The sequence below is a fragment of the Leopardus geoffroyi genome, chromosome A2 (assembly GCF_018350155.1).
Source record: "Leopardus geoffroyi isolate Oge1 chromosome A2, O.geoffroyi_Oge1_pat1.0, whole genome shotgun sequence".
Classification (NCBI taxonomy): domain Eukaryota; kingdom Metazoa; phylum Chordata; class Mammalia; order Carnivora; family Felidae; genus Leopardus; species Leopardus geoffroyi.
In genome coordinates, this window is record NC_059331.1 from 115,135,408 (window position 1) to 115,163,268 (window position 27,861).

The 27,861-nt window shown below is 40.9% G+C and overlaps 2 long non-coding RNA genes across 2 annotated transcripts in view; one reads left to right on the forward strand and one right to left on the reverse strand.

Moving 5' to 3' along the window:
• Positions 1-566: 566 nt before the first annotated feature.
• LOC123606544 overlaps positions 567-27,861 on the reverse strand; it is a 125,725-nt gene continuing 98,430 nt past the window's right edge. The window contains exon 3 of the long non-coding RNA XR_006716331.1: positions 567-815. This is a non-coding gene — a long non-coding RNA (uncharacterized LOC123606544). The remainder of the gene's footprint in view (positions 816-27,861) is intronic.
• On the forward strand, positions 747-26,643 carry LOC123606542. The gene is made up of 3 exons (XR_006716330.1): positions 747-842; positions 10,625-11,742; positions 24,812-26,643. It is a non-coding gene; the product is annotated as an uncharacterized LOC123606542 (long non-coding RNA).

The following is a 27,861-nucleotide window of genomic DNA, read 5'->3' on the forward strand; positions in this document are numbered from 1 at the left end:
GGGAAGTGGAGCCTGGTGCGTGGATCCAAAGCCGATCTGGAAGTGCTAAACAAAAATTTGTTTCTTAGCCAATGGTGGGCCAGAGCTGCTGATAGCAGTGCCAGAGACCTGGGTGTTAAATATTCAGGAATTGTGCAAGCACACAAACCATTGGTAGCTGGAAACTTGCCATAGTTGGAGTATTTACACCATGAAAATTGGGTAACATTACAAACTGGCCCTGCTCCTTATTTTTTAGTTCCAAAGAGCCAGTTTAGCAGCACACCATTGCCTAGCTCCATGTGGGCAGAATTTACAATCGGCACAGACACCATATTTCATACAAGATAAGGCAACCTGAATTTGCAGTTTCCCCAGTAGCTGCCGCCTAAACCCTATAAGTAGCCTATTGCCCTGGGGTTGGCAGCTAGAACTCACGTTGTATATCCAGTCCCTCAAACTTGTCTCCTGACAAGTTTCTCACTGACACTTGTGCACGAAATAAGCCTGCTGTCTCATTGACCTTGAGCTGCTCTTGTTCCCAGATTCAAAGCTGGCTCTGTCCTAACTGCCGAATGGCAGAATTTCAGTATTACTAAAGTAAGACAAGCCTGAGCAAGTGTATATAAAACCAACAGAAGTGTCTTTAAGAGATTTGTGTTAAAAAAAAAAAAGGTAATAAGGCAGCCAATAAACAAATGCCCTCAGGGATATTGACTTACTGTGTGGTTATTTAAAGAAGGAAACTCTTGTGCAAATTGCCCAAGACGTCTTTCTCCAGGGTCCCGTTATGTGGCTTGGCTGCCGGCTGCCTCATTCCCATCAGTGCACAAAGCCTGGGAGAGAAAGAAACCTCCGTGACTGTAAGTGATTCCCCAGTCCCCTGGCCTCTGCCACCTGTCACGGAGCCTGCTGACGCACCTCCACTGTCCCTTGGCAGCACTCCACACAGCCCCCTGTCCCACATTTCTTAAGAGGCACAAACTGCATGCGCCTCGCTGACCACAAGACAGCACTGGGAGCTGGGTGGGGGTGGGGTGGGGGTTAGTGTTTCCATCCAATAATGCTTCTTGGGCCAGAGAGCCTAAAACAACACAAAGCAAAACTCCATCTTTCCATAAGGAATTTCGGCATGGAGCTGTTTGCTGCTGTTGCGACTACAGCATGATTTCCTGGAACATGATGTCGTCATGAGATTTCCCTTGCGTCTTCTCCCACAGCAGACCTAGAGTTACTCGTGCACTCATTTAAAATTCTAAAAAAAACATATGAGGATGCCAAGATAAATTAAGTCCTGGCACTGATATCTATGGAGAGAGAAGCATTTTACAAATTTTAACGCTCTGTCTCCTCCTTTCCTTTCCCTTTCTCCTTCCTCCTCCTGCTTCCTCGCCCTTCTTTGCCTTAGCCAAAATCGGTCCCCCACCCCATTTTATAGTCATTGAACTTCCACTGTGAATTTCCACTGACACACTAAACTAGGTACTGTGAAAAACACAAAAATGTGTGTTGAGGTGAAAAGCATTTGACACATGGATCCAGCCACTTCCTTCCCTAAGACCAACCTGCTTTATCTTATTCATCGTTTCCTCAACAATCTTGAGCACACTGTTCTTAGCAATGGTGAGTAAAGCCTGCTCCTTTGCCCTGCAGTCTCCTGGGGGAGGAAGATACTTGGAAAACTAATGAGAGCCTGGAAAAATACTTGCTACAAAGTGGTCTATACAACATGCTGAGATCATTGCCTCTAGTTTTTTGAATCACAAAGCACTTTCACTGGGTTAGTGCATAGCGTAATGTAATTTTCACAGTGGCCCTGTAAAGGAGGCATGGGAAAAATGTTGTCAGTGTTTTGATCTATTTGTCCCTCCTGGGCTGGGAACTCCTTGAGGGAGGGTCCTTGTTACAGTCAGAGAATGTCATAGTTGAAGGAACTATGGAAGAAGAACATCCAGCCTGGCACTTTCCTTATACCACGGAGGAGACTGAGGTAGGAAGGCATCATGAGATGGTGACAAAAGCAGGAAATTCTACTTGGCCCCCTGGTTCCTGTCCCAGCTCTCAGCCATATGCTACACACATTATTTCACATATGACCTCCTTATGCTTTGATGTTCTCTTCTGTGAAATAAAATCAACACTATTTTCTCTGCCCATGTTATTGTGCTTTATAAATATTAAATGAGGTTAAGGATGTGAAAACACTTTGTGAAACACTAAACACTATTACAAATATGATAGCTCTTTGTTTCTATCTCCCTTAAAGCCTGTCTAATCCTGTCATACTTCATTGAAAATGTGCTTGTGTGTAAGCCCTTTGGAGGCAGGAGACAAGTTGTATTGATATTTGTATCACCAGCACTGAGTACAGGGGCTGCTAAAATGTTGTTTTAAACATATTTTTTAGATAACAGTAATCACCGCTTGCCCAAGGGTAGTTCTGAATGTCTCCAGAGCTCTTTCAGGGATAACTCAGGAAGATGCCCTCCGAGGAATTTCTCTCTTACCTCCATTTCACTTCCTATGATCTGACTACATCAGGGCAAGATAGTCATGGTGTCTCCACTATAGCAGAAAGATCACCCGTATTTCTCACTGTACCCTTAAGGCAGTTGAGAACGATGGCTTGCTGCTTAGACCTCACTCTCAAGAGGGCAAGTCTCATTTTCCTTTCATAAACTCCATTCCAGTTATTCTGAGGGTTGGCCAAAGACCGTAGGCTGATGCCTTGTAGACAGTGCTGCTGGGATAGATGGACAGTCATGGGAATGGGGCTCTGGGGTCTTCAAGATGCAACGGAGCCATGGGATGTCTCGGCCACAGGTTACAGTTCCACTGTTGGGCACACATCCTGACACAGATTCTGCTTGCAATTCCAGCTGCTCATATGAACCACTCCCTGGAAATGATGTTCTCACCCTTATCAGCTATTTATTTGATTAATTCAGGGCTGTTTGTCTATGAAACACCTGGTCTACCTTGTGCTTTAAATACTGACATGTGAGTTGTTTTCAGAGGTGGGGGTTGAAGCCAGGAGAGTGAATGCCTTCAGGGAAGGTGTGTGTGACTAGGCTGGAGCGTTAGAGGAAACTCACTGTTGGTAAGTGAGGCAAGGAAGAGGAACCAGAAAAGGGAGAGAGAGAATGTGAGAGAAGGAGAGTGAGGGAGTGACATTGGGAAAGTGACATGTCATAGAAGCAGAGAGAGAGAGAGAGGTGAAGTAATAGTGTCATATCCAATAGAATCATCAAAAGGAACTCTGATGAAAGACCACTAGATGTGGCAATAAAGAGCTCATTAGTAAAATGTAGGAGACAATGTTCAGCTGTGTGGTGAGTCAAAAGGAGCAAGAGAGGGAGGATGTCACTGCCCAAGAAAGTGACGCTGTGGTGGCAGTTCACATATTCAAGGATTTGGATAGGAAAGAATTGTTAACCTGTAGTGAGAAGAGATATCAGGATCAAATGAATATCTTGTCAATTTGGGTAAATCTCAGCACACCTGGTATTACAGATGGAGTCAGAAAGAAGGGTGAAATAATAAATATACATATCTACCCCCAATTCCTGGTATGGAGCTCCTAAAATCCTTGTGATTTCCTATGTGACAAGAACATGAAGAGCATCTTTTGTTCTAACATTTCGTCTTTGCCTGGTTTCTGACACAGAGCTCCTAAATCCCTTGGAATTTTCCAAAATCCCTTGGAATGTCTTTTGTTCTAATGAAGTGACTCTGGGTAGTCTCCTAAATAGCTTCAGGATGAGGGCTGGTCACCAGAAAGACAAAGCCATGTTAGAAGCTTGGACCTTTCTACCTTACCTCCCATCCTGCAAGATGGGGGGAGGGGCTGGAGACTGAGTTGATGATCAATCAGCCTATATCATGAATACTCATAAATATCCCAAAAGTACTAGATTTGGAAACTTCCGACTTGGTGAACACATGCAGGTACTGGGAGGGTGGGGTGCCTGGAAGGGGCATGGAAGGGAAGCTTTGTGCCCTTTCCTACATACCTTGCCCTCATCTGGATTTCCCCCATCAGAATTCCCTGAATTCTGTGATCCATATAGAAAATTAACTAGTGAACCCATGTAGGGGGTTGTGGGAATCCCAATTTACAGAAGTCCAGGTAACAGCCTAGAATTTGTGATTGGCATATAAAGTGGGGGCAGTCTTGTGGGATTAAGCCCTCAACTTATGGGATCTGAGGCTAACTCCAGCTGGATAATGCCAGAACTGAATTGTAGGGTACCCAGCTGGTGTTGCAGAGAATTACTTGATGTGTGGAAAACCCACACATCTGGTGTTGGAAATATTGTGAGTGTGTGGGTAAAGGAATCATAGAAGTGGCTTCCCTAGACACAGGGGAAGGCTTCAAAGGAGAAGATGACTGGAGGTCATTATTTACAGGAGAGGATGGGCTTCATATGAGGGAGGTCAGAAACCTTTTCCTCCTAGCCTAAAGCTGTAAAATGAGGGTGCAGATAAAGACCAGTGAAGTTACATTATCAAAAGCCAACTCCTTCAAAAGACCACAGAAAAACCTGCTATTCAAGCAAAAATAAGGGAAGGATATTTATAGGGTTTGTGGGTCTGGGTTCAAGTGATTCAATGTGGGTCTTTTAAAGGGAGATCTGACTGGGACTGAGCAAAATTCATGACATGATAGTTAATACTGGTGAACCCAGCAAGGTGAAGGTCAAGTCTTGAATAAACAAACAGTTGTTTGACAAGTGAACCATTTGCCAAGGTAAACAATCTATTGTCCTGAGAAGAGAGCTGTTTGCCCAGATGAGCAAACTATTTGCCCAGACAAAAGCAAGCAGGGTTATTTATTGTTTTATAGCTTTCACTTCCTAGACAAGAAATTCCTAGAGAGACTAATTGTCATGTTGGCATGACATGAAGTGTGAGCGTGAACCAGAAACACTGTGGCAGTGGTTTCAAACTTGGCTGAACGCTGAAATCACCTGAAGATCTTCAAGAAAGTACTGATGTCTGATTCCCACCCCCAAAATTCTGATTTAGTTGGTATGGGGTGGAACCTGAGCATGAAGCCTTTTAAATGTCCTCACCCCCAGGTGATCCAAAATCAAGATTTGGGAACTACTTCGCTAGAATTACAGGAGAAAGTAGGGATGAAATCACCATTTGGGTGATGCTTTGGGGATATAAAAAGAGAATATTCGTAAGCTACAGCATATGGCAGCTTGAAATCAGAAAGCAGTATTCTAGAATAGGCCTGGTCTGTAGCTTCTACCATAGAAGGCAACAGCAGCCCTAGTGTGGCAGCCTCCGTGGGAGGCCAGACAGAGGACACTGAGGCACTGAGCAAGTTCTCTGTGGTGATCAGAGTGGGGAGTGTGAACTTGAGTGAGGAGGAAGAGCAGACAGCTGAGAGACGTTATCAGAGAGAGAGAAGCCTGCTATGGACTTTTCAGAAGTCGGGGATCTCTCAAGGGGTTTTGGAAGGAGGAGGCCCAGAACACGAGGGTGCTGCTTCTCCATTATGTGAAATGAAGGTGGGGGTCTGAGGCCTCATGGGAGAGAAGGATAAAGACATGTAGTGATGGATGATGATGGGGTGGCCTGCATGGGGAAAAGAAAGAACACTGAAGACATGTGGCAGTGCCTGTGAGCAGACAGGAGGCCACAACATCATTGATTACAAGAGGACAATGTAGACAGAAGACATGGAGTTCAAAAGATGAAACAGCAAGGAAGATAGTTGTGTTTTGACAGCCTAGAAATGGCTGTGGGAAGTAAGGGGATCCTGCCCAAGCCCCTTCACCACTGAGAACAGGTCTGGGAGGAGGTAAGGACTACCCAGGAAAGGGCACCAGGAGACTGAGAGACAGGTTAACCACTGGGCCAGGAGAGGGCAAGAGGGAGGGAAGGGACGAGCCATCAGTGAGAATTAAGGTGGGCTTGTCTCTACAGAACAGGAGTTTCACAGAGCACAAGACACATGGGAGGTGGTGGGAAGGACAGGGTGGTGGGGAGGCATTCGTGAAGTCGGGAGGGGAACCGTAGGAGACAGTGAGGTGGAAGCAGAGAATCAGGATGCCAGGTGAGGAGGGGAAGGAGCAGGCACAGGACAGCACTGGGCTGCCTGACAACTGCCTTTACTTCAGGCCAGGAGGTCAATGAATTCAGAAAAGACGGAGGCATCCACCAGGATATTTTTTCTGGATGTTTCTTCATCTCTTAAAAAGTTATTTAATTTTTGAATGGTTTAAATACCAAGAAAGGTATTAAAAGGGATACCTTTTAGTCCAGCCCCTACCTTTCTAATAGTTACCTTTCCAACAAATAACCAATATTTTTAGTTCCTTATGCAGCCTTCACAGAATAAAGGTTGTGTATACATACATAAGCATACATGAGTACACATTCCCCCTTCTATTTACACACGAATGGCATATTATTGGGGCACCTACTCTTGCACAACTCTAGGGGGGGTGCCACTTACATAGAATTCAGTGTGAATAGTGTTTCAGAGTTGTCCAACATGGAGGAATCCCACAATATATACAGTTATTCTACTTAACAGTGTGTCTTGGATATATTTCCACATCAGTACATAAAATATTTATCATATATATATATATATATATATATATATATATATATATATATCTCACCACTACTATGTCTTGGTGTGGATGTATCATAATTTCCTAAAAATCCTGCAATGGTCATTTTGGTCATTCCCAATTATATGGTTTATAAATAGTGCTGAGCATTTCATTTTACACACATTTAAGTGCATAAAATGAATTGCTCCAAGTGTAGTTATTGGTCAAAGGCTTTCTGCTAGGAGTACATAGGCAAATGTTTTCTGTAAAGAGCCAGATAGTAAATATTTTAGGTTTTGCAGGCCATATGGTCTCTATCTCAATCTCAATTCTGCAGTTGTAGTGCGAAAGTAGCTATAGACAATATATAAATAAAGGAGCATGGCTGTGTTCCAATAAAACTTTATTTATGGACACTGAAATTTGAATTTCACATCATGTTCATGTGTTACGAAATTTATTCTTATGTTGATTCTTGTTTCACCATTTAAAAATGTAAAAATCAGGAGTGCCTTGGTGGCTCAGTTGGTTGAGCGTCTGACTTCTGCTCAGGTTGTGATCTCACAGTTTATGAGTTCGAGCCCAGCAACAGGCTCTGTGCTGCTGGCTCAGAGCCTGGAGCCTGCACTGGATCCTGTTTCTCCCTCTCTCTGCCCCACCCCCGCTTGCGCTCTGTCTCTCTCTGCCTCTCAAAAATGAATAAACGTTAAAAAAATTTTCTTAAATGAAAAATCATTTTTATCTTCTGGACTATCGAAAGACAGACAGCAGCACATGTGGTAACAGCTTTCCAACCTTGTTTATGCAAGAGAAATGTTGATAAGTATTACCAAATTGACCTTCATATACGTTATCACTTCATACTTCTGCTAACAATGTGTAAGTTGCTATTTTCCCTTAAACCTTGCCAACAGAGTGTATTAGTGAGCTTTTGAATTTTTTGTCAAACAAATGGGTGAAAGCAGTATATCAGAAAAGTTTTAATTTGTGTTTCTCTGAGCATAGAAATATTTTCATGTGTTTCAAAGCCATTTGCTCTTCTGTTAATCATCAGTTTATATCTTTTATTGCAAATAAAATTTCAAATATCAAGTTCCTTGTGAGTAAATACTTTTTTCTTCTTTTAAAAGTAGAAATGGTTTTATTAAGTCGTCTAATTATAAAAGTTATTATGATTATGATTACATTTTCCTGGTATAAAAAATTAAAGAAAATGTAAAGAAAAGAAAAAGTATTACTCATAATCTCCTCAGAAATACCTATGTTTTTTACTTTTTTTTAGGACATTTTTCAGACATTTGTATATAGGCATGTTTTTAGAAAAGGTGACTCATTCAACAAATATTTATGTGTTATGACTATTACAAGGGTCATGCTACATATACCATTTTGTAACTTGCCTTTTTCAGTTAACAATGGATCATGGAAATTTTATTCTTGGCCTGTCAGTGCAGACAGTTGAGTCAACAAAGTACAAAATATGTTTCAACAAGCAATAATTCCATTTATCTCATCCTCTCTGGACCATTGTGTCTGCCTGTACTGATAGAGATGCCAATTGAACCAATGACATGGATTGACAGAGTAGGGTTACAAAAAGAGAAAGAACCATTCATTCATCAAGTATATTGAGTACCTACTGTGTACCACACTAAATGTTGGGAATATAACAGGCAACAGATTGGGAAAGTTTCACAGTTCAGTGAAGGAGATAGATACTGTAGGCAAGAGGTCCCCATAATGGGATATGTGTTGTGAAGAAATAAAACCAAGTGATGTAACAGAGATCAATGAGGGAACTGCTTTCAATTATGTAAACAGAGAATGCCCACTAAGGAGGAGACAAATGAATTAAGGTCTGATGGACAGGAGGAGCCACCCAGGTATAGATCTGAGAAAGAGAAATCCAGGCCAAGGAATGGTACATCTAATGAACTTGATTGGGTCTAGGAACAGAAAGAGGCTACTGAGATGAGCAGAGTCGGAGAATGGTACAACTAGGCTGAAGAGATAGACAATGTCAGTCCATGAAAGCCTTGGCAGGCCATGGCAGGGAGTTTGACCTTTATTTAGAAAGCAATGGGAAGTCATTGGTAGATTGATGTGATTTTATATACATTTTTTAATGTTTATTTATTTTTGAGAGAGAGAGAGAGAGAGAGAGAATGAGCAGGGGAGGGGCAGAGAGAGAATGGGACAGAGGATCCAAAGTGGGCTCTGCACTGACAGCAGCGAGCCCAACATGGAGCTCACCAGCTGTGAGATCATGACCTGAGCCAAAGTCAGACGCTCAACTGACTGAGCTACCCAGGCACCCCAGATCTACATTTTTAAAGAGAGGATTCTAGTTTAGGGCTGCTGGAGAAAAAATACAGGATACTCAGTTAAATTTGAATTTCAGATAAACAGCAAATAATTTTTTAGTATGAAAAGTAATATTTAATAATATTTTACATAGCTAAAAAATTACTCACTGTTGATCTGAAATTCAAATTTAACTGGGTGTCCTGTATTTTTATTTGTTAATTCTAGCAACCCTATTCTGGCTGTTGCGGAGACTTTTGTGGGAGGTTGGGGGGTAAGGGCAGAGCAATCCTTAAGAGGCTTTTTGAGAAGTCCAAGGGGCCGGGGATCTAGAATTGGAGGAAAGTGGATGGATACAGAATCTATTTTGGAAGTAGAGCCCAAAGGACTTACTCACAGATTGCTGCCAGGTAGGAAGAAAGGAGAGAGATCAAGGATGACTCCCATGTTTTCCGTACCTGGGTGGATAATTGCAAAGTGGTTGTGATCTTCTCATTTGTTTGTTTGTTCCACAAAGTCTGCAGATGTGTGACTATTTAATAAATAATAGTAAAACAAAATAAGAAGGAAAGTGGTTTAAGACAAGAGTAAAAAAGCTCTTTGCTATAGAGAACCAACAGCCCTCCAATCCCACCTCCTAGAATCAACTGAGATTAGTATACTTAAAGCCAGTTTATTTATTCTCTTTGTTTCTTTGAAAGACAAATTTAACATTTTTACTTGGATTAAGGAAAAACAAGGGAACATAAAATGTTATTAAATAATTAGAATAAGCACTAATCATATTTTGGTTCTTTCCTGTGGACAGTTTCCCATTATACAGCAAGGAGTAAATGATACTGGAGAGAAAGTGGGGGAGGGTGGAAGTAGAAAGAACCAAGGCAGGGTAGGAGAGATGCTAAAAGGAACAAGAAGACAGAGAAAAGGTGAGAAATTTGATGGGTTTGGCTTCTACACTGCCTACTGGAATATTTTCTTTTTCAATTGGTTAATTCTGAGGTATTTGAGGCACTGGTTTACACTGCAAACAATCACAGTTTACTAGTCTGAGGAATGGGGTGAGAAGAGATATTTATTGAGCCCTTAACTAGATAACAAGTCCTTTACATACGTTTTCCTGATTTTCATGACAACCTGTGTTGTAGACATGTTTATCTCTGTTTTACAAAAGTTCGTAACTTACCCAAGGACACAGAGTAAATGGTTATCAGACTTGGGTTTGAACACAGGTTATGTCATCTGCCTGAATTCCAGGCAGGTAGTTTTTCCTTTATATCATCTTCCTTCAGATGATTTAAAGAGCTTAAATACTATTTATAATAAATTTCTTTGTTGGCTCTTTTCTCCTTCACAGATTCTCTGAGTTCCAGAGATAGTCATTCTTTTTTATATATTCTGTTCTACTAAATATAAATAAAGATGTTGGAAGCAGCAGAGAAATAGATGTTTTAGAATGGCTTTTGTTTTAGGGACAAAAATCTGCCTATAGATTGTGGCTGTTGCTAAGTGGGAGTGGCTGGTTCATTTTTAGAGAGAAATACCTCTTTTTTTAAAGTAAGGCTTTAAAGGAATTTTTGGTTGTCTAAGATAAGGCCCAGACTAATTTGAGAAATGGGGAAAGTGGTTAGAAAAGGAGGTGAACTTCCTCTTAATAAAGAAAAAAGGAGTCTCCCTTAACGGAGAATTGTGGGGTAGGTTTCTGGGGAAGAGAAGTGTTTATTTTTATAAGTTTGCCTTAATTAGATTTTCATTTTCCTCTGCAGAGTCTGGGACCTGGGGATTTGGTTATGAGTGAAACAATGGGTTCCAGCAATCAGCCAGAATCCAAGGAGGAAAGGGAGAGAAAGGACTCACTGTGAAACAGAATCACTGAAGGGGACCATGATATCCAAGAACTTTCTGTTGTCCTTTGTGCTTCATAATTCACTTTGCTATCTTCATCTTTCGGAAACTGATTGACCACCACAAAGAAGGAACCGAATACTTGGAGTAAAACCAGGAGAGAGAAGCAGAAGCCTTCAGAAGCTGTTACTAGGTAGTAAGAAATCACTCTCTGGAGTCCCAGAGAGCAGATATTCTGGAAAACAATGGATTTCCTGCTATTGTGCAGGATGAAGACTTGAGTAATTTTGTCTGGTTATTAAAGGAAGCCTGGAAGATGGGGGGTCATATTATCGTATGTCCGGGAAAATTCTCATGGCACTGTGTGTCTAAGGCAGGAAATTAGATACAAGATGAAATCCAAGAAGGTACTGTGGTTGGGTTTCTCCCACAGAAAGAGGAGAAAAATCCCTGTATCCCTACTTATGCAAACAATATGCAAATTGGGGTGATTACATATTTGCTTAGAAAATTTCCGTTACCTCATTTTGGCTTCAAGGGGAGTGGGGACACCAAAAGGGAATGTTTGTCAACAGTCCAGAGTTGTTAGATTTCTTGCAGGGGAAACAAAGGGTAAATTTCATATCAAACAAATGTCAGGGTTTTAAGCAAGTTTTCCAAATGCCTCAATGTCTCCCCAAAACATACCAAAGAATAATTATGAAATGTGATCCATTGACAAAATGAGGCACAAGTGGAAAATTCTTTTCTCCCCTATTCATTTTACTGTAAGGGACTTTTTCTCCTTTTTCTTGGCTCAACAATGTGAAGGAAGGGCTTGGATTTTTTCCTCCAGATGAGTTCTGCAATCATTTCTAGCTGTTTCTCTAAAGCTGGATTTGAATCTGTTGCTTTGGAGTGATGTAGAACGCCTGTCTCATGTGGCGACATATGAGGCTGAGAGCATCCAACAAATGGACCAGCTGCATATGTGCGACACCTCCAATGGTGTCCAGGCAGCACAGCTGAGACCACCTGGGATGGCTGTCAGCAACAAAAGGTGGGTGTCACTGCCCTAGGGGGCTGGCTGGGAGCCAGAGAACCACTGTCTCTCCAAGGACACTCTAAAATTGGGCAAAATCTGAGTTGGGTCGAATTAAAAATCTTTTCTGAACATTAGCTGACCTGATTAGGAGTTAGGCGTCTCTCCTTCTTTTAGCCAAAGATGGTAGAATAAGTATCCTAGCAACAGAGATATTTTACCTTCTACAGTATGACTGTCTCATTCTGCTGCCCACAGTTCTCCCAATAACTACCAGAAAAGGGTCAGAGTCAGAACAAACTTAGCCATTGGCCTTCAGTTTCAGTGCGTGATGGTAATGAGGTGACAATCCCAAGACCTAGATTAACTAAAGCGAGTTGACCAGACTTTTCTGAGTGTTTCCCTATTTCTGTTAAAGGTGTTAACATTGCACTAGCAGCTGGCTTCAAGACCCTGTGTTTTCCTTCTCTCTCCTCTTTTCCATCTCTCACCCTCTCTCCCTCTCTCTCTCTCTCTCTCTCTCTCAGACCCTGGCCCTGGCTCTGGCTCTGGCTTTCTCTGTTTCTTCTCTTTCTCTCTTCCCCTCGTCTCTCTGTTCTCCCTAATCTCTCACTCATTTCCTTCCTTACTTCGCTGATTGCTATTTCCTTTTCAACATCTATCAACCTTTCTTCCCTGCTTCACTCCTAGCCATGCAGCCACCCCAGGCAAAGAGCTGTGAGTTGTACTCCTGAAGACTGTCAAATCTTCCCTCTACTTCCACCCCATAGCCCATGTTCTAGGTCCGAGGAATCCCTTACTCTTCCTGTGGACAATGTTGGCCTTGGCTTCTGGTCTTTTCTCAAAATATTTTATTTTACACGCTGCTACCAACTTATTTTCCCTATAACAAAACTGTAATATTGCCCTGCTCCAAAACTTTCAAAGATTCCCCTTTTCCTGTGAAGCAAAGTCCAAAGTTCTAAGCCTGCTATATTGCACATCTAACATAGTCTGGTTCTGCCCATTTTTTGCAGCCCTACCTCTCTCTGTCTTCTTTCAGGCATACACTGCTTCTGCCAAAACGTGTGGCCTGGGACCTGTCCTGAAGCTGTTTCTTCTGCGCACGCGCGCACACCAGAGCCCCGCCCAATTCCTCTATCTTTACACATCCTAAACCAGCAGGCCCACCTCAAGCCTGACCAGGCCTTCCCCGATATCCCTAGCTAATCTTCTGAGCCCATATACAACTTATTCACATAATGAGGTCACTCTAACAGTAATAAACCAGCTGCTGCTGGTTCTGTCCCACATGCTTACTTACATGGACCTCAGCCTCCTTTTTAAGTTCTATCCTACCAAGGTTTCCAGAAGTTCCCAGAGTGCCTCATACAGACCCAGTGAACAAGGACACTTCTTCCAGTCTGTCCCATTGCTCTGTCATCTTCCCCTAAGCACCTTCTGGTTATTGCTGCTCCTGCCACAGCGAAGCTGCTGGAGCCCCTACTATGTCAAAGTCATACAGTGTTCTGTGGCAAGTTGTAGAAAGAACATGTAACTTTTCCTTATTGAGCGGTTGGAATCCACTCAACTAGTGAAGTCCCTAAAGAATTCTGTTGATGCCCTAACTGTCTTCGAGGCCCTGTGAAACAGTTCTGCTTTTTAAAAAATTCTGGATTTCACCATTCTCTCATCGTTATATCTAATGTAACACTGAGTTATAATTGTTCTACTGTTAGGGTATCTTTCAAATCTACCCATGTTTCTCCATCTGCACTACCACTCCCTTGTGCAAGCCGCCTCTCACCCAAGCCACTGCATCCATTCGTATTCAATTCCAACCCTTTCTCCGTATAGCACAGACATAGTCTTATAATGTCAGTCAAATCATTTTACTCCCCAGCTCAAAGCCCTTCAACAGAGGTCATTCGTCTGTGGGTAAACATGTAAGATTAGTAACAAGATTTAGAGGGCCTGTAATGGCCTGGCCTCCTCATGTTTCTCCAGCCTCATCTTTTACCCCAGTCTCCTTCCCTCCAGTATGCACTCATATCAAGCTCTTTTCATTTTCTCATGGATACCAGGCCCTTTTTCTCTTGGGGTGTGTTGTCCAGGCTATTCCTGTGGACTGAAATGCTCTTCTCCCAGCTTCTCCTGGGAAATACCATTCAAGTCAAAGGTCACTTTGTCCAAGAGGCCTATCCTCGTCTACCTCTTTGAAATTTAGTAACTTGTATTTTTTCTCCAAAGAATTTATCACAATCTGTACCCATGTATTTATGTGATTATTTGTTTAAGTCTATCTCCCTACTCACTGGGGGAGGAATGTGTATGTTATTCTTTACAATATCCTCAGTACCTAGCACAGTGGCTGAGACTCAAAAAACACTAACTGAATGAGTGACTGGAAGAAAAGAGGGAAGAAGGAAGGAGTAAACTATTAAAATTTTATAAGAAAATTAAATTTTACTGTGAGTCTGAAATACTCTAGCCTCAACCCTATTTTCCCCATTGAAATAGTTGTACACCAAACACAGCTCTTGCTGTGTGGACATCCCGTCTCTTCCTTCTGATCTCTGTGTCCAGCACATTTTGCCTTCCTTTTTTCTAGCAATGGATACTCAGATTGCCTCCAAATTTTCCACCAAAATGAACAATCACCACTGTTTAAAATGCTACTTTTAAAATCCCTCAGTATGTTTTTAATAAACTTGAATTAGAGTGAGTCATAAACTACCAGAGAGCTTTGAAGGATATCTTTCATAATGACTTAAGTACCTAAATTCAGTATTTCCTGCAATCCTCCAAACATATTTTCAGGTCTTTAAGAAAAATACACGCATTAAAAAAAAAAAAGATATATTATCTCCAATAGTGGGTGACAAAAGAAATCAATTACGTATGCATGCAAAGTTAGAATATTGACCAACTGAAGAAAAAGCATAACCAAGATGGCCCCTTGTCATTGGATAACTTCTCTCAAAGAGAAATAAAAGAGACAGTGCAGGCAGTCACACCAAACATTTACCTAATTTCTAAAGCCAGAAACCTAGGGCTTATCCTTGATTCATGCATAATATTATTCTTTCATCATCTGGGGCAAAACCTAGTCATTTAACATTTCTGTCTTGACGTTATTACTACTTTATTCATATAACCTCTGAACTATGACGACTGGCAGGCTCAAAATGAAAACAACCATAAAATTATCAGAGAATTTTGGCTTTCTGCCAGTTCTACAGATATGCGAACATTTCACAAGAGCTGTTTCCAGATTTCACTCAATGCACCCCTCACTTTGCCCATATCCTCTCTCAATCCCTTTTAGCTCATTCCCACACAGGAGCTGGCATAATCATTTTAAAACTTGAATTTTGTTCTGTTGCATTACTGCTTAAGAAGCTCTTGACGGCCCCTTGCCTGAAATCTGTAACCTGCTCACAGGGGCTGGCCCAGCCTGCTGTCCCATCTGCCTTCTACTCTGCTCCTCCATTCATCTCTGCTCTCCCATGGCACACCAGATTCCCAGTTCCTCAAAAGCACCAGAGCCCACGTACTCCCTGCTCCCTCTGCCCGGAAGGTTCTTCTCAATTTCTCATCCCTAACACCCCCACTCCCAGCCTTCTGATCTCAGAGCAAGCATCAGTTCCCCAGGAAAAGACTTCCCTGACCTCCTATTTACTGTGTGCATAGACCCTCATTCACTTCCCTTTGGAGCACATAAAATAATTGTAAATTATAGACAGCTCTGCAAGGCTCTTCAGTCTTTGGTCATCCTTGCTAGACTAGAGGATCCAAGTTCAAGGGGCATGGCTAATGTTGCTCACCACTGTGCTCATGGCCCCCAGTAGAAACCAGCACAGAATCAGTACTCAGAAAGCATTTTAAATAGATAAATAAAGGAATAATTAGACAACTCTTTTTTTAAATTAAAATGTTCTATTTACTGTGACCAAAGCCCAATTCCCGCTGAAAAAAAAATTGATGAATTATTTATAATTATCCTCTGAGCTTTATGTTTTTTATTGGTTGGGTTCTCTTCTTCTTTACACACAGGTATGGATTTGTATTATTGTTACTGGATGTATAGTGTGGAGTGAAGCTAGTCAGGGATTGTTGATAACAACCAAGCTGGAGGACCAGGCAAGAGACTATTTTCTTGGTGATACCCATTGAAGAACAGTAGGTATTAGAGGGAAAATGAGAATTTCAGTCACTGCTAAGGTTCATCTAAGTAAGTCTATCATCTAAAAGGCAGAAAACTAGGATTGGACTGAGATTTCAGTGTACAACCATGTGGGTTGCTGTCTAGTTTATGAACACTGGGAACAACCCAACAGACATAGGCGGATCTGAAGTGGTCTCGCCGGCCTAACACAACTCTGCACCTCTATCCAGATTTGATTGATCCACCATTAGGTCTGAGATGGTCAAATGCTCTCTTCAAAAAATTTGAAACCAGGAATAGAAAAGCAAGGAGATTGGGAATTAGTGATTTTAACTTCACATATTAGCAGTGGCCTCGAACCATATCTGTTCATGATTGTTCAACCCTTGATTCTAGGAGATGTCTCTAACCTTCTGATAAATTTCCCCTTCTTTTTTGCATCCAGTAAAAACTGGTTTTTGTTATTAGCAACTCAAAGAGCCCCATAACTACAAATATAGAGAAGATACCTCTGTGCAGGTGGTAGGTGAAACTACAAGTGTGGAGAGATCATTTTACAAATTGTAGGAGAGAGAATAAGAGGGAGAGAGAGAGAGAAACAGTGAGTGTGAGAGAAATAGGGAGAAAATGTGAGTAAGAAAGAGAGGAGGTACAAGGGCAACACGAGAGTGAAAGCCAAATGCAGAAAGTGTGAAAAGCGAGAGAGAGAGAGAGAGAGAGAGAGAGAGAGAGAGAGAGAGAGAGAGAGACATGGGTGGGGGAAGGAGACTAGATTAGAATAAGAAAAAAGTACTGGCATTTGGGGATGTCTAGCAAGGGTGTGGACTGAAAAGTGAAGTTCTGCTGGGACTAAAGTCACATAAAGGTCAAAATTTGAGAAATGTCAGGCTAAATCAATCAATTAATCAAACCAAAAAAATCAGTTTAAAAATGGAGGGAAAAATCAGCCTGCAATTATTCTGACAGCTATCAGTCATATTCAAAGAACTATGAATAGGGAAATATCAGATGTGCTTCCTGAGGGGGTTGGGATTTATTTTTTTCTTTGAATATTTATTCATTTTGGGGGAGAGCACAAGCAGGGGAAAGGCAGACAGAGAGAAACAGAGGATCTGAAGCGGGCTCTGTGCTGACAGGCTGACATTAGCGAGCCCGATATGGGGCTCAAACTCATGAACTGCAAGATCATGACCTGAGCTGAAGTTGGACGCTCAATGACTGAGCCACCCAGGCACCCCGGGACTTATTTTTTTCTGGTGGGGTTTAATTCTTTCCCCCACTTTGGCTCAACCTAGCTTATCATACAACTTGCCCAGAAATAGGGAGGAGAAAAAGACACATGTGAGGAGGAATCACCTTTAACACCACAGATCAGAGTACATTTGTTTGAAGATGAGCATGACAGAAGGAAGCTTCATAAAGCCTAAGAAGCCCAGTGTAGGCACATAAGTGCATGTTTGCTTGTTTTCAGAGAGAGATGACGTCGAATGCAGCAATTTCTTCACTGAAAAAAACTACTGGATTTACAGAAAGAGATAGCTTTGGACACATTTATAATATAGATTTACTGGGACACTTCTGCCCTTCCAAACCAAATTAAATATTTGCAGCAGTTCTAAGCAGAGAAAAAGGGTTTTTTTTTGTTTTCTTAATCATCATATAGAATTTCATGGGAAGTGCCTAAAACAACCTCTTGCTCACTTAGGCTGCATAGATCAGCAACCTCTGACCGGTTTGCTATGCCGACAGAAATGAGCAGCGCAGAGTTGAGTGCCGCAGAGCTTACAGAATGACAGAAGGGGACAGAGTGACAGAGGGGTCTTCTTTCTGCAGGATGCTGCTCACCTGTCTGGCCTCTTCTCAAACCTGCTCTCATCACACGGAGTTCCTGCCACACTGGGGCTCTTCCATCTCCTAGAGCCCTTAGGAAACGTGTCACCTGTTCTCCCTCCTGGAACGTTCTCCCGCCTGGAGTGCTGTGTTTCAGATCTCCCTCCGCTCCTTCCTCAGCTTCCCTTATTACATGTTTTCATAGCAGGGGGGTTCTTTTCCTTCAGAGCATTCCCCTCAGGTTATAATACACATTCACTGGCATGATTGATTTGATTGAGGCTGTCTGTATCTAAAGCACCTAGACTAAAAAGACTCTGTGAGGACAAGGCCTGTGTCCTTTTTCACTATTGTATCCCCAGGATCTAACACAGACTGGAACATAGTAGGTGTTCAGTAAATATTTGTGAGTCAATAGATAAAGCTAAATAATAAATGCTGCCACCTTTTAACCTCAATATGCTATTTCTAAAGAGACCAGACAAATATTTCTTTCTTCATGCCTACAAAACATACTCAGGAAGGTGGAATCTTTAACATCGTCACCAACTCTTTCCCTTTCTTCCTGCTACATCTGCTAAGGATCCAAGGGCTGTCAATGTTGCTTCTGTATTATTCCTCATATCTGCCCCTTCTCCCCCTCTCAGGGTCACTGTCTCAGTAACACCATCACGTGGATGACTGCAAATCCTATTCACTACTTGCCTTGGTCTCCACTTGACTCTCACCTCCACGGGTTGGTCTGCTCAGGTTCAGCCTGAGTTTCCAGTTTGAAATGATGCCCCACTAGTCCCTCCTTCAGCTCCTTCCAACTGCTGACGAAAACAGTGGCTCTCCACCTTGTATGCACTAGAACCACCCATGGAGCTTTGTAGATATACTAGTTCTAATCCAGACACAGATAGATTAAGAATGGCCTACCCAGTTTTTACCCCAACTCATCTCTCTGAAGAAGGACAGGAAGGAACTTCAACTCTGTTCCTCCTGATAGGCCACTGATTCAGAGTCAGCCATATGCCCACTGGAAAGCACATCAGTGATTCCCTCTCCCACTGGTCTTGCTCTCTGGGTGGCTACTGTTTCCAGTTCATGTCATCATCTGGCAGACATGGAAAACCCCAGAAAACAACAGTGCCAGAAGTAAAGCAGGAGGTATATCTTGGTGTTAGTGAACAGCTTCCTGAGATAAGAGGTCCCCATAAGGAAAGCACTGTGGGTGGAAAGTGGAGAAAAAGTGTGTAAGAGTGTTGCTGGACAATGTTTTTAAAAGTACATTGTGCCTATGTCTTCTGCCCATTTTTAAATTGGATTTTTTTGAGTTTTGGGTGTTGAGTTGTATAGGTTCTTTATATATTTTTTGATACCAACCCTGTGTTGGATATGTCATTTGCAAACATCTTCCCTCATTCAGTAGGTTGCCTTTTAATTTTATTGATTGTTTCCTTCACCATGTAGAAGTTTTTTTATTTGAATATAGTCCCGATAGTTTATTTTGCATCTAGTTCCCTTCTAGAAAAATTTTGCTACAGCTTATGTTAAGGACATTACTGCCTGTGCTGTCTTCTAGTATTTTTATGGTTTCGAGTCTCACATTTAGGTCTTCAATAGTTTTGAGTTTATTTTTGTGTATAGTCAGTCAGAAAAAGACAAATGCCAAATGATCTCACTCATATGTGGAATTTAAGAAATGAAACAAATAAGCAAAGGGAAAAAAGAGAGACAAACCAAGAAACAGACTCTTAACTACAGAGAGCAAACTGATGGTTACCAGGGGGAGATGGATGGGAAGATGGGGATTAAACAGTACACTTGTTGTGATGGGCAGCAGGCGTTGTGTGGAATTGTTGAATTAATATGACTAATTGACACTGTATGTTAACTATACTGGAATTAAAATTTTAAACAGTACTTGTGCCCAATCACAGTATGAGAGTGCCAGGCAAAGAGAGGTAAAAGATGTTTCCTCGTATAGCAAAACAATGCACAGAGAAAGCCTCTGCAATTAGATTTGGAGATGAGAATGCGTAAAAGTACTATAGAAGGGGATTTATGAAAAGTAATCATCTATCATCCACATTGCCTGAGAGTGGGGCCAATATGATTGGTTTTGCCTTATTTGAGATAAGAGAAAAAAAGAAAGAATGCACCACCAGAAAAATAAAAATTGGGGTCTGACCAAAAACAAAACAAAACAAAACAAAACAAACAAACAAACAAAAACACACACAAAAAAACACAGAAAAACAAAAAACAAAACAAACAAAAAAAGCAACTCTGGGAAAAAGGGATAGGGAGCATCATTCTGGACACATAAAAGAAAAACAAGCTTTCAAAAATGATCTCCTGAGGGGCGCCTGGGTGGCTCAGTTGGCTGAGCGTCCGACTTTGGCTCAGGTCATGATCTCGCGGTTTGTGAGTTCCAGTCCCGCGTCAGGCTCTGTGCTGACAGCTCAGAGCCTGGAGCCTGCTTGGGATTCCGTGTCTACCCTCTGCTCTCTGCCCCTTCCCCATTCACTCTCTGTCTCTCTCTTAAAAATGAATAAATGTTAAAAAAAAAAAATCGCCTGAAAAATATAAAAGAAAACTTAGAAAATGATTTCGTAAGATGTAAAATGACTCACATCCATAGCAAAAGAGGGGAAAGCTGTAAGAAAGCTGTTAACTGGCGTAAAGAGACTACAGAATCAGATTAAAAGGGAGATTGCAAGTAAGAAAGGATTACAAAAACTGTAAGAATGTGAAAGCAAAATTCAAATCCACATTGATGGCAATAAAGCACAAAATCAACACTGTTGGAAAGTGACAGTGTGGTTGGCAAATTTGAGAATTTCTCACACAAGGCAGAAGAAGTGTGCCAATATCCACGCTTCCTCCCAGAAATTCAGGTTTAATTGACTTAGAATGGGGCCCAAGCATATTTCTTATTGCTATTTTTTTATTTTGTTTTTAATCCTGATGTTCAGGCCACATCTCAGACCAATTACATCAGAATTTCTGGGGATGGGACCCAGCCGTCAGTATTTTTCAAAGTTCTCGGGAGATGACAATATGCCGTCAAAGTTGAGAACCACTGATCTAGAGGTTTTGGGGAAAAAAAATTGTAGCCTGAGGATTTCAAGGTAATTTCTCATTCATGAAGACAATACGAGACATGGTCAGGCATGCAAGTACTTATAAAATACCAATATAACTTCTAGAAGAAATAACTTGAAGGCATCCTTCAACTGACCAAAACATGAAGCCAAAAAAAGGAAGTATAAACTAGTTAGTCATGTTATAAAAGATGTGGATCTAGTTTAAAATGTCAGTATTGTTCTTGAAAAGGAATAATATAATTTAAAAGCATAATTAAATACAAAATTAAATCCCCATCTATTAATAATGACTGAAAAGTGGGGTTAGAGTAAAAATGTACATATTATATACGTTTACATATATATACATATGTATGTATGTATTTGTGTATATGTATATGAAAAAGATAATATGAGCAAAAAACTTATAAAGGCATTCATACCACTTCATATTCAGAATCCTATAGCACCAGTCAATTTTGATTATTGCTAGTTACAGTTATTGCTGCAAGCTTACATAGTCCATTCAAAAGCTACCATTCATTCTGACAGCTTTCTTCCTCACATCAAATTTGGCCGTATCTCCAAGGCTATGCCATTTAATTGCTCAGGGCCTCTGCAATTGACAGCCCAAGTCTGGACCACCAATGTAACCTTCCACATTGTGGAATCCAAGTACTAGAAGCAGGCTATGGCCCTCTTCAATTCTTGAAGTTGTAAGCATATTGGTGAGCCTTTTCCCATAAAACATAAGGATCAGGGGACTCCTCTTCCTAAGTAAAACGTGGTAGGTCATGGCAGATTAGAATTCCCATTGGAACAACAAGAAAGAGCCAGACAGACTACAAAAGTTACATTTGTAAGGGTCCCAGAAAATGAGGAAGCAATAAGGGCTACATAAATTACCAGTTGTTTTCTTCTTTGGGGATATTTGACAATTCTGGGCATGGACTGAGAATTAGATTTGGCTGGTAAAGAAGAATTTCTTGAGGAAAGAGAAACCAGAGAGGTTTTTGGCAGTCACATGGGGCTGGTGAGAGAAACCAAACTTGAGAAGTACTAAACACATAGCTGGTTTTCCCCATGGGACATCTTCTGAGTTCTAAAGCTATGCAAAGGAAGCTGGGAAGTTGGGCTGAAGGCTTCCAAAGAGCATAATACAATCTTCTCTAGTTTTGTGGTGCTAAGGATAAAAAGTGTAACTAGAGAAAAAGGTCTTGTCATTCAAACACATAGCCAGGCTCCCCTTAGGACATCTTCCAGATTTTGAGGTTCTGATGGAGCAAAGAGTAGGAGGATAAAGAGCTAAATTCAAAACCTCCAAAATACAGCACTAAATTTCCCAGTCTTTCAGGACTGAAAAGATAGAGATCCTACAGGCTTTAATCAAAAGCCCAGAAGAGCTATGTTTGAGGAATGGGATAAAGACAGAAGTGGACTAAGCCTCACTAAAGATACAACTTAAACCCTACCCATCTCAAAGATAAGCCCCCCCCAACTATCTGCCTAATGAGGAAAGTGGAAACCCTCCCTAGGGTGAAGCATTATCTGTAGTCTCTGCAGTGTTCTTGTGTACCATGTCTGACAAACAAAGAAAAATACTACACATTCAGAGAAGCAAGAAAATGTGACTTATAATGATTATCAAGAGAAAAGATAAATAGTAGAAGCAGACCTACAGACAATCCATATATTGAAGCTAGCAGACAAGGATTTTAACTGATTGATATATTCTAGGAAATAGAAGAAAAAAGGGGGAAATTAATGAAAAGATAAGTAATATCAACAGAGAATTGAAATCTATGTAAAAGGGTCAAATGGGCATCCTCTATCTGAAACATACAATATCTGAGGCCAAGAAAATATTGGCTGTATTTAACCAGACTCAACAGCAGAGAGGAAGACAAGATTACCAGACTCTAAGACAGGATGGTAAAAAGTATACAAATTCAACCACAGATAGAAAGAATCTATAAAAACAAAACCGAGCAGTAAAGACATACGGAGCAAAGTTAAAAGGTCTACCATATTTCACTGGAATACCAAAAGAAGAGAAATAAATTGAAGCAGAAACAATATTTGAAGAAATCATGGCCAAAACTTATCCTAAGTTGGTGAAAGATGTTCCACAGATTCAAGAAGCTCAGCAACTTCTAAGCAGGATAAACAAAAAGAAAGACACACGTAGACATATTTTTGTTAAACTTCTAATAATCAAGGATTGAGAGAAAATCTTAAGAGCAGCCAGAGAAAAAACATTAACTTCAAAGAAGCAACAATAAAACTAAAGACTGATTTTTCAACATATATGATGGAAGCCAATGGAGATAATGGAATAACGTCTTCAAAGTGCTAAAATAAAAGAGTGCCATTCTAGAACTCTATACTTATTTAAAATATCATTCAAAGGTGAAGGCAAAATAAATAAACTTTTAGAAAAATAAAAATGAGAGAAGTTTTCACCAGCAGACCCACACTACTAAACCAATGACAGGAAATAATCATATGAAAGCACGGAACTGAAAGAAGGAATGAAGAGCAGCAGAAAGTATAAATATAAACATAAAATGGTATTGAGTATTTCGTGTAACAGTAATAATGTCTTGTGGGATTTATAACACATTTAAACAAAATTATATGATAATAGCACAAAGATTAGGATGGACTGTATTAAATCTCCAGAGAAATCCTAAAATAAAAATACAATAATTTATAACTAACCATCTAATAATGGAGTCAAGAAACAAAGCTTAAAAATATGCCTGATTAACCCCAAAGGAGGAGTAAATGAACAAAGAACATAGGAACAAATAAAAAATAAGTAAGATGGTGGACTTAAATCCAACTATACCCGTTACTCCATTTAATAACAATGAGCCAGGGGCGCCTGGGTGGCTCAGTCGGTTAAGCGTCTGACTTTGGCTCAGGTCATGATCTCGCGGTCCGTGAGTTTGAGCCCCGCGTCGGGCTCTGTGCTGACAGCTCAGAGCCTGGAGCCTGTTTCAGATTCTGTGTCTCCCTCTCTCTCTGACCCTCCCCTGTTCATGCTCTGTCTCTCTCTGTCTCAAAAATAAATAAACGTTAAAAAAAAAAATTAAAATAATAACAATGAGCCAAATAGCCAAATTTTTAAAAAATGATGCTTAGATTGAATAAATAAAAACCCAAACCCAAACTAAATGCTGTTGACAATAGAATCACTTTAAATATAGAGATATAGAAGTAATAGTAAAAGGATAGTAAAAAATGTATTGTGCAGACACTAACCAGAAGAGAACCAATGTCAGTATGTTAATAGTAGACATTAACAAAATACACTCTATGCTGGCCTTAAGGGAAGTGTTACATTTTTTCGAAGAATATAAATACGGAATATATTCTCTGATTACAATGGAATTAGAAAATTCCCCAAATACTTGGAAATTATGTAATATGCTTCTAAGTAACTCAAGGATAAAAGAATCAAATAAAATTAGAAAACATTATGAACTGAATGATAATACAAGTGACATATTAAACAGTGATGCCAAGAAGGAAACCTATAGTTCCAAATGCATAGTGCATTTTGTGGGTGGGGGTGGGGGGGGTCAAGAAAGACTGAAAAAAATAAATAAACCTAATTCCCATTTCAGACCAATGAAATGCAAAGAAAATAGAAGAAAGGAGATATTAGTGAGCAGAAATCAATGAAATAGATAAGAAACACAGAATAGAGAAAATAAAGCCAAAATTTGGTTCTTTGAAAATATTAATACAATTGATAAACCCTTAGTAAAATTGATCAAGAAAAAAGGATGGGGTAAACATAAATGATCAAGATCAGGAAGACAAAGGAGATCATCACTGTAGACATTTAATAGATAAGGGAATACGATGAGCAACCTTATGTTACTTTATTTTAAAAACTTTGATGAAATGGGTAAAAAAATTTTTTAATTAACAAAATAGACACAAGAAGAAATTTATTTTGTTGAGTCTGATTAAAGTCAGCTTCACTTAATAACGAGAACCTCTTTTCTTTTTCGTTTTTTTCCAGCACTGGCCAGTAAAACTTTCTGCAAGGATGGAAATGTGTTACATCTGCACTGTCCGGTAAAGCCCCCAGGATGGATACAATGGTTTAGGGAGAGAATTTGGACAGAGAGAAGAGGTCAAAGATAGGCGCTGGTGGAGGAGGAAGAGCTGGCTGTTGAGGAACAGCCAGTAGAGGAGGAAGAGTTCAGATATATGTATAACACAGAAGCCTGGAGAAGAACATGTCTCAAGAAGGAGGAACTGGTCAACCTTACCAAGTTCAGCTGAGAAACCAAATAAGATGCAGATGGAGAACAGCTGAGCCTGATAAGAGCTTGCTGGGTGGTGCAGTGGAGGCGAAAGCCCATTGAAGTGGGCTAAGGAGAGAGTAAGAGATAAAGAAGCACAGACCATGAAGTCAGCCAACTCTTTCAAAGAAATTCTCAGTAAAGGGAAACAGGGAACAGAGCAGTCACTACAGGGTTGATGGGATCATTTTTTTTAAGATGGGTTATTTTTTAAAGTTACTTTTATGTGCTGGTGAGAAAGATTCCGTAGAGAGGGAGAAGTCAATGATGCACAAAAGGAAAGAGACAAATGTGGGGTTGACATCCTTGAGGTGAGAAGGGACAGACTCCGGAACATATATGTACATCTCTGCAAGTAAGGCCCTTCGTATTAACACAGAACTGGCTCAGTAACTAAACTGCAATTTGCAAAGATGTGAACACAAAGTAACACTGTTCTTCCCCCCACCATCCGGTGATTCTATAGTAGTTCTCTCAGGTTGTACTTCCCTCTTTCTGGATAAAGCCTCCAAAACATCTCATGGCTTTACCAGTTACTCTCAGATAATAACAAAATCCATCCATTGTGTTTAGCACCTAGTATATTACCAATACTCCCCAATTTACTGAATTTTAAGTTTCTCCCATCCACTAGCTCTGGTCTACCCCACACACCAGGAAATTATAAGTGACAGAGGGAGGAGAGGATGTTTCTCCCTTCTTGCCTGCTCACCTCATCTGCCAGTCTGGCCTGCTGGGTTTTCATTCTTCCAAGGTTGGAGCCAGGTAGGAAAAACAGTTAAGAGGAAAAAAGGCCTTATCTGATTGGTGAGTTATAATTTGGCACCAATGCTCTTTTTAGGGTACAGAATTTAAACGCCAATACTCTCTCTTCTGAAGCACTTTTATGGATTCTTCAAAGACTCCCCATAGGTAAGAATTTCCTCAACATAGCAGCTGGACCCCTGCCCTGTGGTTTCTGGCAAGTTACCCCCATCTGTTGGGGGGCACCTCCAGGCAGTTCTCTTGGGTAGAGTCCACTACAGAATGACCCAGTTTGGTTCCTTCCATGGGGTCATCTGACCAAGGGGAACACCCTTGACTCACCAAATTCTAGAAGTACAGCTCATGACAACAAAACTCTCTACTCCATGGCTCTACAGCAACAAGCTAGAGACAGTCTCTCCTCTGCAGATTTTTTAGATGTTCTCTCACATTCCAGGGGACATAATAGCAACTTCTCTGTGAGTGTCTCTTACAGATCCCCTTCCTTAGTTGCTTGGAAATGGTAGAAACACTCCCTTTCCCAGCTCAACCTCCCCACTGACAACTCTCTCCAAAGATACCCTCAATCCTAGAATCTCATATCACTTATTCTCACTGGGAGGTAGGCCAAAGACTAATGCCAGCAGAACAGAAGTCACAGTCTCAGTAGACCCTGCATAGGTGGTCCAATACTCTCTTTGGGATGCTGGAATATCTGGTTCTCAGAGGTGAGGCCTCTGCAAAAACTCTGAGAGCAAGAGTCCCATTTTAACAGTCGATAGGGGATACATAAAAAGAAGGAAGAATACATAAAGAGCGAAGCTGTTGTGGCTGGAATTGGCCCAATTTGCATTTCTTTAATATTTCAAAGTTATTTCTTCCAGCACCACACACACTCTTCTTCCTAAGAGTGTTTTTTTATTTTATTTTTTTATGTTTTAATGTTTATTTATTTTTGAGAGAGAGAGAGGGAGGGAGGGAGAAAGCATGAGTGAGGGAGGGGCAGAGACAGACAGAGACACAGAAACTGAAGCAGGCTCCAGGCTCCAAGCTGTCAGCACGGAGCCCCACACAGGGCTCAAGCCCACAAGCCATGAGATCATGACCTGAGGGGAAGTCAGATACTTAACCGCTTAACTGCTTAACTGACTGAGGCACCCAGGTGCCCCTAGGTATTCATTTGTCTTATACTTGAGAGCAGGAGAAGTAGGTGAAAACAGGGTGAGCACATACCATTGCCAAGGCTGCTCACTGCACAAGAGCACCTGGATGAGGGGGCAAGGGGTAAGTGAAACAGAACCCACCATGGCCACCAGCTTGGTTGGGGCTGCATTACCCTTGAGAGGCATTTGTTTTATTTAATCCACAGAAAGGTGCCTCATGGGTTAACAGAGGCTTTTTGAAAGAAGCTACAAAAGCATAGGAATAATCACAGGTACAAACAGAATTATAATACTCTGGGATAGAAGAGAGAGTGTTACAATAGTAGTGTGAATTTTACTTTTATTCAACATGATGATGTGACCTAATAGAGAAAATCCAGGGGGAAAAAAAGAAACACTGATTGGGGAAGGTAAGGAGAAGGAGTGAGCAAAGACAGCGTCAAATAAGAAGGAATGAGTAGTATTTGAACTGAGTTAAAAAGTTAATTAGTTATAGTCAATTTAACGCATTGGAGGAGATAAGCCCTCTAAAGCTATTTTCTCTCATTCTGAAATATTGTCTTGCCTTGATCTGTTTTTTAAACATTTAAATATGCTACCGAAATGCTTTCAAGCCCCTTTACACTCACAGGATTCCAGACCCTACCCAGGGGGTTAGCAATGCAATCTGAATGTACCTCCCTCCCTCTCCTTTCCTATAATGTTTGACCTGCTGGGGTCAGCCAAAAGACTTGACTCAGGAGATGGTTCAGTAATGACTTCTATCTGTGCGTACATGAGTGGTAGATCATAGTTGTTTGCATCTCCCTTAGGTTAATACTCAGGAACATAAATCTTAGGAAGGGGGCTTCTGATGT